The sequence below is a fragment of the Corvus kubaryi genome, unplaced genomic scaffold (genome assembly GCF_017639235.1).
Source record: "Corvus kubaryi isolate FWS band 111438036 unplaced genomic scaffold, C.kubaryi_AGA036_p1.0 64923, whole genome shotgun sequence".
Lineage (NCBI taxonomy): Eukaryota > Metazoa > Chordata > Aves > Passeriformes > Corvidae > Corvus > Corvus kubaryi.
In genome coordinates, this window is record NW_024581612.1 from 3,146 (window position 1) to 15,000 (window position 11,855).

The 11,855-nt window shown below is 44.4% G+C and overlaps 1 long non-coding RNA gene across 1 annotated transcript in view; it reads left to right on the top strand.

Annotated features, from left to right (window-relative positions):
• Window positions 1–10,769: 10,769 nt before the first annotated feature.
• The window catches only part of LOC121672743, a 21,574-nt gene continuing 20,488 nt past the window's right edge, over window positions 10,770–11,855 (top strand). Inside the window, exon 1 of the long non-coding RNA XR_006018963.1 lies at window positions 10,770–11,012. This is a non-coding gene — a long non-coding RNA (uncharacterized LOC121672743). The remainder of the gene's footprint in view (window positions 11,013–11,855) is intronic.

Here is an 11,855-nt window from a genome sequence, read left to right on the forward strand (position 1 = left end):
TTGAAATTCAAAGAAATAAAGCCATGTGTAATAAAAAGCCCACTCTAGCTCATTCAATTTTTTTTTTAATAGCCAGTTGTGAAGCTTTATAATAAAAATAGGTGTTGCATATTTTGAAAAACTGTGAGGCTCTTTTCCAGTGTTGACATATTTATACACAGGCACACGGATCCACACGTGTGCACACGGAGTCCCAGTTCATGTCACTTTTTACATGATCATCTTTTCTACTAGGTCAAGTGTAATCTTGAAATTGTTAGAACTCCTACCTGCACATTGTGATCCAGAAACTCTTTAAAGCTGAAAACAAATGGAGTTGACATTTTTAGTTAAAGCTTACATTAGCTATTGTCACAAGTCTTTAATCACACTCACCCTCTTCAGATATCTGGTATTGTTAGCTCGGGCCGCCCTGCGTGGCGTGCCATAGGAGCCTTTTAAAAATAGCACAGCAATATTTAGAATGGAAAGTTATTGCTGGATAATTTCATTAACTGCCAGTGTATCAAACTGAGCTCAAGACAAAGTTGTCCTTTTTTTTTTTTTTTTAACAAAATACTCTGTTCTGAGTCAAAGGTTTATTCTCTGTGTGCAGTTTCACATGCTTGGCTCTATTATCTTTAAATCACAAGATGACAATCTTCTCAGGCATACCAGAGAGTCAACCAAAATCCAACAGTAATAGATAATCCTATCAAATGTCAAGATACTGAGGAGAAGCGGTTTGAAAAATAGGCCAACAGTCCATTACTTGATTTACCTTGAGAGGATGTTAACATTTCTGTAGGCTGCCTTCAACAGGGTATACTTACTCTGCATTGCTAAATTGTTTAAAAGCACGTTTCAAGCATTTAGAACTATTTCTGTTGTTTGTGTTTAAATATATACTTTGAATTTTCCATCATTTACCAGCCGTGCTGGCTAACTGGGGAGGTCCCAGCTGGCTGGAAGTGAGCAAATGTGACACCCATTTAAAAGAAGGGTCAGAAGGAGCCAGGCCTGTTTAATATCTTTATTGTTGATGTGGATGAGGGGATTGAGGGCACCCTCAGTCAGTTTGCAGATGACACCACGTTGGGTGGGGATATTGATCTGCTGGAGGGCAGGAAGGCTCTGCAGAGGGATCTGGACAGGCTGGATCAAATGGCCAAGGCTAATTGTAGGAGGTTTAACCAGACTTGGCAGTGCTGGGTGAATGGCTGGACTTGATGATTTAAAAGCTCTTTTCCAACCTAAATTGTTCTGCGATTCTATATAAGTAGAAAGTGCTGTTTAAAATAAATTCTTTTCCTCCAGGGACAAAAAAACGCTGGTGGTTGATGCAGCCCTCTTCCTCAAACACAAAACACCAACAAAATAATCCATTTACTAGCCCAAATTTATGAAAGAAATTATAAATTAATTTTACTAATAGGTGAAGAGTGGAATTTCTTGGGGTGTCCTCTCTCTTGACCTATGGAAATGCCTCAACCACTGCAAACTATCCTCAGAAATCACAAGCAGAGACAAAGGGCAGTGCTGAGTGCTGATGTGCTTGGACTGCTCATGTGGCACCAGGCCACACACCTTGAACACATCAGCCCTTTTTCACAGCACAATTCAAAGTATTAAAGCTCCTCTGTAGAGAGATGCTGTGCGAAAATCCCTCAAAAACAATGGCTGTGTTGGACAGAAGAAACTGTGCTGGGGATATTCCCCAAAATTTGAATTGGCAAAAAAGAGGCTATCCTGGAAGAGCTTCCCATCTGGATTACTGGTGCATTGGAAGTTCAAACAGAGGATCTGCTGACATCTTTCCTTGACCATTTTGCTCAGCTGTAGAGCTATCAACGCCTCCTTTAGAAATCAAAGCAAAGGGAGAAATCGGGGTCAAAAATAACACCTTCCATGATAACATTCCCATTAGCTACAGCAGTTGCAATGCAGGAGACATTATTCCATTGATGTATTTGCAGTCCTTTTACAGTCAGTCAGTATAAAGCAGCCATATTTTCCCTGCCTGGCACTTTTGGTTAAAAACCACACCTTGTTACACATGCACACACACACACACACAGAGCAAAGGGCTGACCACAGTTGAGGCTTTTCCTTCTCATGCCCAGAGAGATGCTCCCTGGACAGGATGAAATCCTGCACCCCCAGAGCTGGAGCTGCACGGCTGACACAAGTGCCAGGCTGCAGGCAGCTGCATGACTGCGCTTTTCAGAATTTTACTGCCCTCTCCAAAAAAATCATTCAATTCCAAGTGATAAATAAACACTCTCCAAGTTCTGCCTGCAGCTGGAGGCAATCACTATCTTTCTCATCTCTGTGCTCCATCCATGCCTCCATCAATAGAGAGGTAATTTTCGGACTCAGTTCATTAACACCGAGCTGTTGATGGAGCTGTAAACACTCCACCCCGCTGTCGTTTCAACCCTGCTACCAACTATTCTTTTCTGTTTAGCTGACCTGCCATGGCATTTAAGATGAAAAATATTTGTTTTAAATTCACAGCAGTTGCTCTGGTCTCTGAAGAGGGCTGACGCTGGTTCTGACATCCAAAAGCACTGCAGCGCCGAAAGGGAAGCAAATTTTTTTGGCCCGAGTCTGCAGAGAGGGTGGGATATGTGGCTGCTTGGGACACCATGATACAAAGGCAACACCATTTTTGGCTTCAAATGAGGGTTCCTGCATGTAGAACATACACACACATCACATACACAGGCGTCAAGACAAGGAAATGACAAGAAGGCAGAAGGAAAATGGGTTTAGCAAATGTCCCAGTGAGGAGAGGGGACACTCTGTCCCATCTGCGCACAGTAGATACAAAGTCCTACCAAACAAGCATGTTTGGGAGTGCTTCATACCTTGATGGATGGTTTGTACCATGGTGTAACTGGTGCAAGAAGGGAGAAATGAGCTTATGCCATGGCCCACCCTGATTTTTGCACTGCTGCAGAAGGATGTTGTTGATGGGCAAAGGCACCCTGGGGCATTTCCTTCTGTCCCACAGTTCAACAGGACATTTTGACCCAGGTGCCAGTGTGTTTCAGGCCATGGTTTGCAGACTGGCTGTTCACAAGCTCAGCAAGAGACAAGTCGGGAGAGATAGACAGCACCCACCCACAATGAGCCAAATTAGTTCCTGGGGACAGATTATTTCAGTAAATAGAATGACCAGGCTGCACATGAAATTATGTCTCTGCTCTCAACAGTATTGTCAGTTCCTTTACCCCAAGGCTGGCGGAGTCACCCATGTTGGAGGCAGGGGAGTGGGTACAGGGAGCAATGGTTCCAGAACTGCAGTCCCCATGTTTTTGAAGGCTCTGTCGTGGTCACGGTGTATATAACTCAGCACGGAATTCTCATGCTTGACGGGCATAAATGCGACTGCATGCTGAGGTGCAGCAAGTGGCAGAGCTTGGAAACATCCCTGGAACATCATCAAAAATCCGCGCTCCTGCTTCTGAGAGAGGATGTGCTGCCTGGCCCAAAGGAAGCTCTCAAGCCTCCCTGCACTCAAGGAACCAGCCACCAAGCTTTTTTGACAATTTTACATGGTGCGCAAGAGGGAACTCTGCCTTGGACAGGTAAGGCTTGAAGTTTTAATTTTGTCTTTTTCCGCCTCTTGATTTCCGCTTGACTTGATTAAAATCAACCCGAGGTGACAGGGCCAAGGCCTTGCAGATACGGAGCAGATACCTGGCCCTGGCAATGCCTCCCCCTGCAGCACCAGACCCATCAAGTAAGAAAACATCAGCAAGAGCCACACAGCCTCAGCGCTGTTGGGAAGTAGATGTCTCCAAAAGGGCAAGAAAATGGCTCAGGGATCTTGTGATTCGGGGTGAACTGAATCTGCACAGTTTAATGAAAATGGCTATCATCCACATTTTGTTTTCTTTATAAACATTTGCAGAGTGTCAGTAGCCAATCTAAATGTCTCAGCAGACAAGTACATACTGTACTTTGCCTCTTTTTTCTGGAGTGCTGGAGAAAACATGTGAGCTGGAGCCAGCTGATGTGCTCTCCATGGGTCTCAAGGGCAAACTCCTTCAAACTGACAATGATCTTCATGTCCCTTCCAAACTTGTTTTGTGCTCTTTTTATTACATCTTCAGAGGTTCATCAAACCATTCCTGCTCCCCATCATGCTCAGGGACATTTTCTTTGCCAGCCAGCTCGGGAGGGTTCCTGACCACAAGGCACAGCCTGGCTCCTGAGGTGCCTATCAACGTCTTGGAATGAATCGTGCGTGGGTACAGGAAAGATTTGGGAACAAGCTCTTCTTAGCAGGGCTACAGCCCATTTTGCTTTTCGTTGTGATGTTTTCCTGTTTTAGAAGAGGATCTTCTTGTCTGGAGAGAGGGCAGTGTGCCTGTGGAGGTAGTGGGAGCTCTGGCTGCAGGGCTGTGCAGGCTCAGCTGTGAGAGTGCAGGCAGCTCCTACAACAGCCTCGTTATTGGAAGGTGAGCCTAACAAACCTGCTGTCAGATGATCTCTTGTCTCTTTAAAGCAAAGGTAAAGGATCTAAGAAAGCTCATTCTTGCTCATTCTTTGGACAGAAACATTTAGATTGAGTGCCGCGGCTCCCCTTCACTACAAAGACTACAAAGGTATTTTTATCTTAATTAGAAAGTTTTGCTGCCCTACTTTCTGGTGAGCCCTTGTCCAGCCAGCCTGTCATCTCAGCCATCATTCAGGCCCCCTCAGAACCAGACCAGCTGGTTCAAAGCAGCCTTGGCACCACACTACCCAAGGGCTCCCGCGCTCTGGACTGAGTGGGAGCATCAGCCTTCAGAGACCAGTTAGAGAAGGTCCTCGGCTGACACAAAGAGACCAGAGCAGAGCCCTGTGCCTCCCCTGGAGGCTTTGTCACCCTGCCACATGGAGGGACAGGCTCTCTCCCCATTCCGTCAGCATATGCCAGCCAAGGCCCTGCCACTTGTTTCTCCAGGCTAGCACAGGCAGAGCAGCCCAATTCATTGTGACAGAGCAGTTAAGTAAGTGGCACAGATTTCACATGTCAGCCCTCGCCTCCCTAATCCCAGAGCTATCCCACAGCAAGTGACTGGTGAGGAGGTTCAGCAGCATGCACAGGCAGTACTTAGTACGCTTCAGAGCATGTGCTGCTAAACTAAGTGTTGTGCTGCTCTGTTTTCCACTGCCTGGATCCAAACTCGAGGGACTTCACATGCATGCAAACCTAGAGACAGGCTAGAACAAGCTTCCCAAAGTGTGGTCTTCTGCAAAAGCTTAAATATACTTGTGTACACTGATCTTTATATCTGTCAGGGTAATTACATTTCAATTTTCCACAGTAATGTAGTTGGATTTTTTTTTTTTAATAAAGGGAAAAACCTATCTTCCTCATTGTCATGCCTTAGCCCTGCTTTCTGGAGTAGCTATGAAAAGAAAATTGTCAGCAGAGTTTCCTTAGCATTTCAGCTGGGGAAAGTGTCGAGGTGTCAGTTGCTTTGTAAATATCTTTATTTAGCTGACTCCTGCTGTTGTGATATTTTTTGGGAACCTGAAGGTACTGGTAAGTCTTAATGACCCTGACCAGCCTCGCCTGGTGCCTCCACCCACTCCAGCAGGCCTAGGAGCCCATTTAAGCTCAGCCAAGAAAATTTGCTGCTTTTCGTGAGCTGAGCTGGTCTTCAGCTGAGTGATCAACCCACTCATCCTGACCATGCACTGACTTCCAGCTTGACTTCCCTCTGATGCTGCTTTATTACCTGGACTTCTGATTGGACCTGGCCCCCATCTGCAGGTCTGCCTGCTCCTCTCACTCAGATACTGGAGAAAGGGGCTGTGATTCATGGTGGCTGCCACCCTACCACAGCAGTGGGGCATGATGTTTCTGTTGGAGTTTCTCCCCTAGGGAGAGCACAGACCCCACTCACTGCTCCCTGATAATATCCAGGGGCATAAAATCCATGTGGTCCCACTCTGCTCCTGGGAGGGATGAGGTGCTGTGTCACTCACTTTGCATACAGGGGAAGTGAAGCACAGGTCTCATGGGTGTGCCACTGGAGCTGGAGACGTGAGAGGGAAAGAATTAGGAGAAATGACTCATGGCAACTCCCTTGCACCAGTGGTAGTGGTGCAACTGGTTCTGGCTTCTGGATAAAGTTAAACCAAACATCTCGGGAGTGCCAATTGCTGTGTTGTTTATGGTAAATGGGACTGGGTAAACAAAGCATCTGCAAAGACTTCCAGTAAAAATGAAAGGTCAGGATGCATGACAGAATTGTAAAAGGATGTTTGCATTGCCAGTGTCCCAAAGCTTCTGCAATGGGCAGAACAATAGTTCTCACTGCATTTCCTTTGTTAAAAGAACAGATATGAAGGCAGGATGCTTCACACATACAGAGCTAATGTGAAAGGAAGGTTTGCTGTTGATGATACTGTAACATCCATGCTATAGGAGCGGATGCTGAACTGTGTTAGCCAAAGCTAAGTAACTGCTAGATCATATTATCATCAACAGATAAGTCAAAAGAAAGAAGCTGAGAGTAACTCTTCCCTCAGAGCTCATTCCCACCACAAATGATGTGACATGCACAGTGGGGTGCCAGCATGCTTATACCACCATGAGAGGCCATGGTTTGCTGCCTCTGCACTCTTCTTAAAATCAGACCAAAATCTTCTACCAGTCAGTCGCTGAAGTCCCTGGATATTCCTGTACTCCTTGATGTACTGTGTTGGAAACATCCCTTTCTTTTACTGGGACACTGGCAGAGTATATGGAGAGGTACCACTGTGATTTCCCTGCTGGCTGCTGCTAGAGAGAGGACACAAGGCTGGGGAAGTTCTTGGTCTTAGTTGGGATGGTTGTTTTGTCCTTACCAAAGAGGAGTTTGCTGTTGCTCTACATGCACTCTCAGTAAATGCACAAACCACATTTCTGGCATTTAAGGCATCAGATTTGTCATTTTTGGAGGAATGTATATGGCATGAAATCCCTGTTTCATGCAGTCACCATGTCCACCTTGAGAGCAGACACTTTCAAATTTACTTATAAGCTCTTATCTCCTCTTTCATCCAAGCTTTTTTCCCCTCCTTTATGAGAAGAGGAAAATTCTGCTCTTCTAAAGTTACTGAGAAACCTGACTACCTCTGGTGCTTCTAACACCTGAGTATAGGATATCTTAGAACTGAGGCAATACATGACCCAAAGGGTGTTCATTTGTGCCTGATGCTATGGATAGAAAGCCATGGGGAATCTTTGCATCCTGTGTACCAGGCTTATTTCTTTTGCTTCAACAGATTTGGGATTTTTGTGGATGTAAACATTATTCTTTTGTGTAAAGTTGTACTTCCATAAACATTTCAAATCTGATTTACTGGTAGGTACTGACAAATATCCTGATTTCACTAAAAAGTGGCAAAAACTACATCCAGGATTTCTTCTCAGATTTTCCTGTGGACATTTCTGATTTTCTTCCTTGTTAAGGGATTTAAGCAGGAGTGGCAAGAAAGATCTTTCTGAAGTCATGTGGTTCCAGCTCAAAAAGTTCAGAGACATCTTAAAAGTTTGTTGTTCTTCAGATTAGGACTTCCATTTGTCCTACTCTGCTCAAGTCAGTAAGAGTTTTTTCCTTAGCAAAAGAACATAAACTCTTATTTTGACAGATGCAAAAGCTTTCTCAGCCTTCAGGCTTTCCTATTGTAAAGCCCAATTGCATTAGGTAAATTAGGAGAGCTAAAAGAAAATAAGTATCACATTTTAAAGAAGTACAAAGCAGAACAAAAGAATAAATTGTTACTTTGCATAAGTTAATATTTAAGGAGCACATCTCAGGAAAGGCAAAGCCATAATCAACACCAAAGCAGAATCTCCCTTAAACTTTTTAGTGAATAAATTAATACAGGCCTTGTGCTTTTCTGAAATGTTTGTGTTTTGGTTGTGTTAATATTCTTTCCATGATGGTGTCTACGTGAGAATTGGAGATAAAACAAGACAGATGTACTGACCATGGTTACCAAGGGAGCAGTTTCCTTAGCAATGGCAAAGCAGTTGTCAAAGCAGTCAATGTTCCCTCTCTCTTACACATGACTTGTTTTTACTAGTTTGCATAGCTTGGTTACACAAACAGCTCATCATAAACCTCTCCCAAATTTCCAGGCACAGGCAAACAAGGCCTAGGTGGGTCATTCATCACAGAATCCCAACCTGTTTTCAGTTCAGTTTCTACCTGAACCTCTTCTTCTTTATCATTTTTCAGAAAACATTTGCCATCTAAAGTATGTGAAAGTCATCCAAATGGAAACATAACCACATAGTACACATTCAGATAAAAAGATATGGCGATGGGTGAGTAGCATAAAGTTGCCACCAGTCCAAAGCATCAGTCCCTTCCTGTTAAGGATAAAGATGGCAGCTAAAACCATCCCTATAAATAGGTCTTGTAACTGCCTCCATGCAATGGTTATTATCTGAGAATGGAAGGCAGTATGATCCTATCTTTCTCTTTGAGGCTGAAGAGTGGATTATGCTGCACTATAACACTTATCACTTTCTGTGGGTGCTTCTGGTGGTGGCCATAAGTGTGTGAGGTCCCTAGGCCGTGTCCAGAATGGCCCAGCTGAGGCCATTACCCAGCAGGCAGCCGCCTCCACTCTCGCTGCGGGCTGGAGCCCAGAGCCCTCCCCACACCCTCACTCCCAAAGCACATCAAGCTCCCACGGACCGCAAGGAGGTGAGATGGGCTTATGCTGCTGGATGGAAGGTATCAGCTTTAAAAGCATGGTTGATCTCAAACTACTTGGAAAACACTGCTATGTGTAGCTCAAGGCACTGTGACCACCATACCCAAAGTTATTTAACCTGAGCAGAATACCAAAAACATCAAGGCAATTATGAAACTCCTTCCCATTCTGCATTTAAGTTAAGCAGTTAGTTTTAATCAAAATGTGATTAAAAGTGCTGTGTTGGTAGCCCAGTAATGCAGAGACAGATCTGTGCTGTGGTGGTGGTTGCAAGAGGTGCAGTTGTTTGTTCAGACAATTGGCACTAGGAAACAAGCGTTTTCCTGCCCCTATTTCCAAACAGGGGCTAAACTTTTTAATATCAAATTATTATATGAAGGCATTTCCAGGGAAACCCTAGTTGCAGGCTATCAAGTGGCACTTTTAAAGTCATAAATGCTTCCATGAAAAGCAATATTAATATAACCCAGTACTATCAACTGGAGTGTCACATACAGAGAAAATACTGACTGGACCACTTCTGGATTAATTCTGGGTTGAAAAATGTCATCTTGATGTCATTGCTATGATCTGTCATTTTTTACCATTTGCTATCAAATAACACCTGAGAATTTTCCAAGAATTCAGCCACTCCATGTGTATTCTTTTTCATCATGTGGCTAAAATTCATTCATACTCATTTTCCAACACATCCTTATTTACTGCCTTCAACAAGTATGGCTCTTTTTGTTCAGGCTTACTAGATTTTAACTAGACACTGATAAAGAGAAGGAAAGGTGTGGGGTGTGTGCACACAGAGCAGCTGAGTGCTGCTGGCCCCCTGCTCACAGCTCAGTGCCGTGGGGTAGGTGGCAAATACATCTGTGCTCCTCCTAGAGGCTTTGACTCCATGACTGTAACACTCATGCTGCACTACTCCAGGCAAAGTTAGGAGTTTTCTTGGGCTTTGTTTACAAATACTTCTAGCAGGAATCTGACACCTTAGACAGGAAGGCACAGAGCAAGCTGGAAATGCAGCATCAGGTACAAGTGTTGCTGGCCTCTGATGTGACTCGTGTGTCCTTGCTTACAGCTCCTGGACAGGGAGGGGGAGCAGGAAGAGGGTTAGGAGCACTGTGACAACTATGAATGCTGTAAGCAAAATCTGTCTCTCATCTGCTTTATTAGGAGAGCTGCATGGAAATGGAGGAAAAAGGCCATGGCATGTTTCTTAGTTATTTCCTCTATTCCACATCAAGGCAATTTCAGATTCAGAGAATCTCACAGTCCTTGAACTCAATAAATCTACACAAGCTGTGTGAAAACCAGTATTTTTGTGTCAAAAAATGTGGGGACAAAAGAGGAGGGAAAGGTAAAAGCTACACAAAATTAAATCATGTTCAGAAATGAAACACTTCTTCCTTTAGAGGAAATAGCAGAAGGAAGCACTTGTTTCTGCTGTGCACAAAATAGAGGTGTGCAGCTTGCTTTTAAAAGTTTTGGGAATGGAGGAAGGAAAGCTCCAGGAGGGAAGAGTGAGCAGTGGCAGCCATCCAGCTGATGGAAGAAGGCAGCAACAGGGAAGGACTCCGATTGCTTCTGCAAAGAGGAAGAAGTTTGCAGTTTTAGTTGTAGGAGGAGCACACCCTGAGGCCAACCACAGCTTTGAGTCATGTCAAAATCCTATAGCATGTACGGCCACACTTCCATCCCCTCCACAGCCTGTTTACCTCAAACCCCAAAGACAAGCTGATGAAAAGGTAGAGGTGTAAGTCACCTGGGTGTGCAGTTTTGCCAGGACAATGCCTGGTCCCCATCTCCCAGCCCCAACCCTGCCAGTCCCTAATTCAGCAACCCCTCAACCACCCTGCAGGGACCCCCAATTACCAAAGTGGCAGCTGGGCAGTTCACTTGCCTCTGGTTGAGCTGATTTTTTACCATTACGGTCCCAACCACCTGCTGTGCATTTGATGTAACTTTTCAATTAACATTCCCTGCGGATTTGTAGCCTTCCGTGTGCACTGCAGCCCCAGCCATTCCCACACCCAGCACCCCTGGGCTGTGTAAACCTCCTGCACAAACACATCAGGCGCAGATTTAATGGCACCCACCTAAATCCCCCTGGTTAGAGGCGTGTAAACATGCTGGTAAAGGCTGTGCAGAAGAGAGGCCTAAATGCACAAGCCAAGTGTTATTGAATGTGACTAGTGCCACTCACACAGACAGGCACAGGATTCCAGCCCGGCAAACGAAGGTGGATACGATAACTGCACCAGGCAGGAGCAGAAGCAAAGCTGTCCTTCTCGATATCAGGGGACCACAAACAGTCCAGGAGCAGGGTAAGTTTTGCTGACAGGTTACATAAGAATAAACAAAACTAAAGCAATAAGAATCAAAAAGAAAAACCAGGCCATTTGCACTACGCTGAGATGGTTTTCAGATCTGACATCTCAGCTGAATACAACTCGTGTTCAATTGCCTGAAGTCTTGCTGGAAATCTTTGCATGGCTCAGTTTTGTGGTGTTTGCTCTTTTACTTGCATTTTTATTTGCAGTTCACAAAAGAAAACTATTTGTTGTTGTTTGTGGGCTCAAGTGTATGAAATATTTGGTAATATTCTTGAGTAGGGTTTAAACTTTGGGCTTGTGCCAAAAGGGGTAAAAAACTATTTCACAAGGAGTTTCAGTTGCGTCCCACCCCAGAGCTGAGTGCTCATCAAAAACATTTTAAAGTGATTGGGTTTAGCCCTGTAGAGTTTGCTGCTGATGTGTCACTGGGTGTAAAAGCTGACAATGCCAGCACATTGCAAGACCAGAATTCAGCAGAAAGAACTGGAGGGATGTTGTTAGGTAAATTATTGTCAGAAATGGGATAGATAAACTGAAATGTGAGAATTAAATCACTTAAAAACAGGAAATAATGATTGATCTGCAGTGGGGGACTAACTGAAAAGAAGAAAATCTTCAACTGAGATACTGCATCCATGTCTTCAGAGAGTGAGGGTGCAGCTACAGAAAGGGGGAATGGAGATGGGAATAAGCTGAGGACAAAAGTAGCAGAAGTCAAGAGTGATATGGAAAGAATAAAATCCATGAAAGCAAGTGGTCGTTTTAGGGCGTTGTAGTGATGTGGGGAAGAAAGGGCAAATTGCAGAGCAGCTGGCTGTGAAATACTGATACACT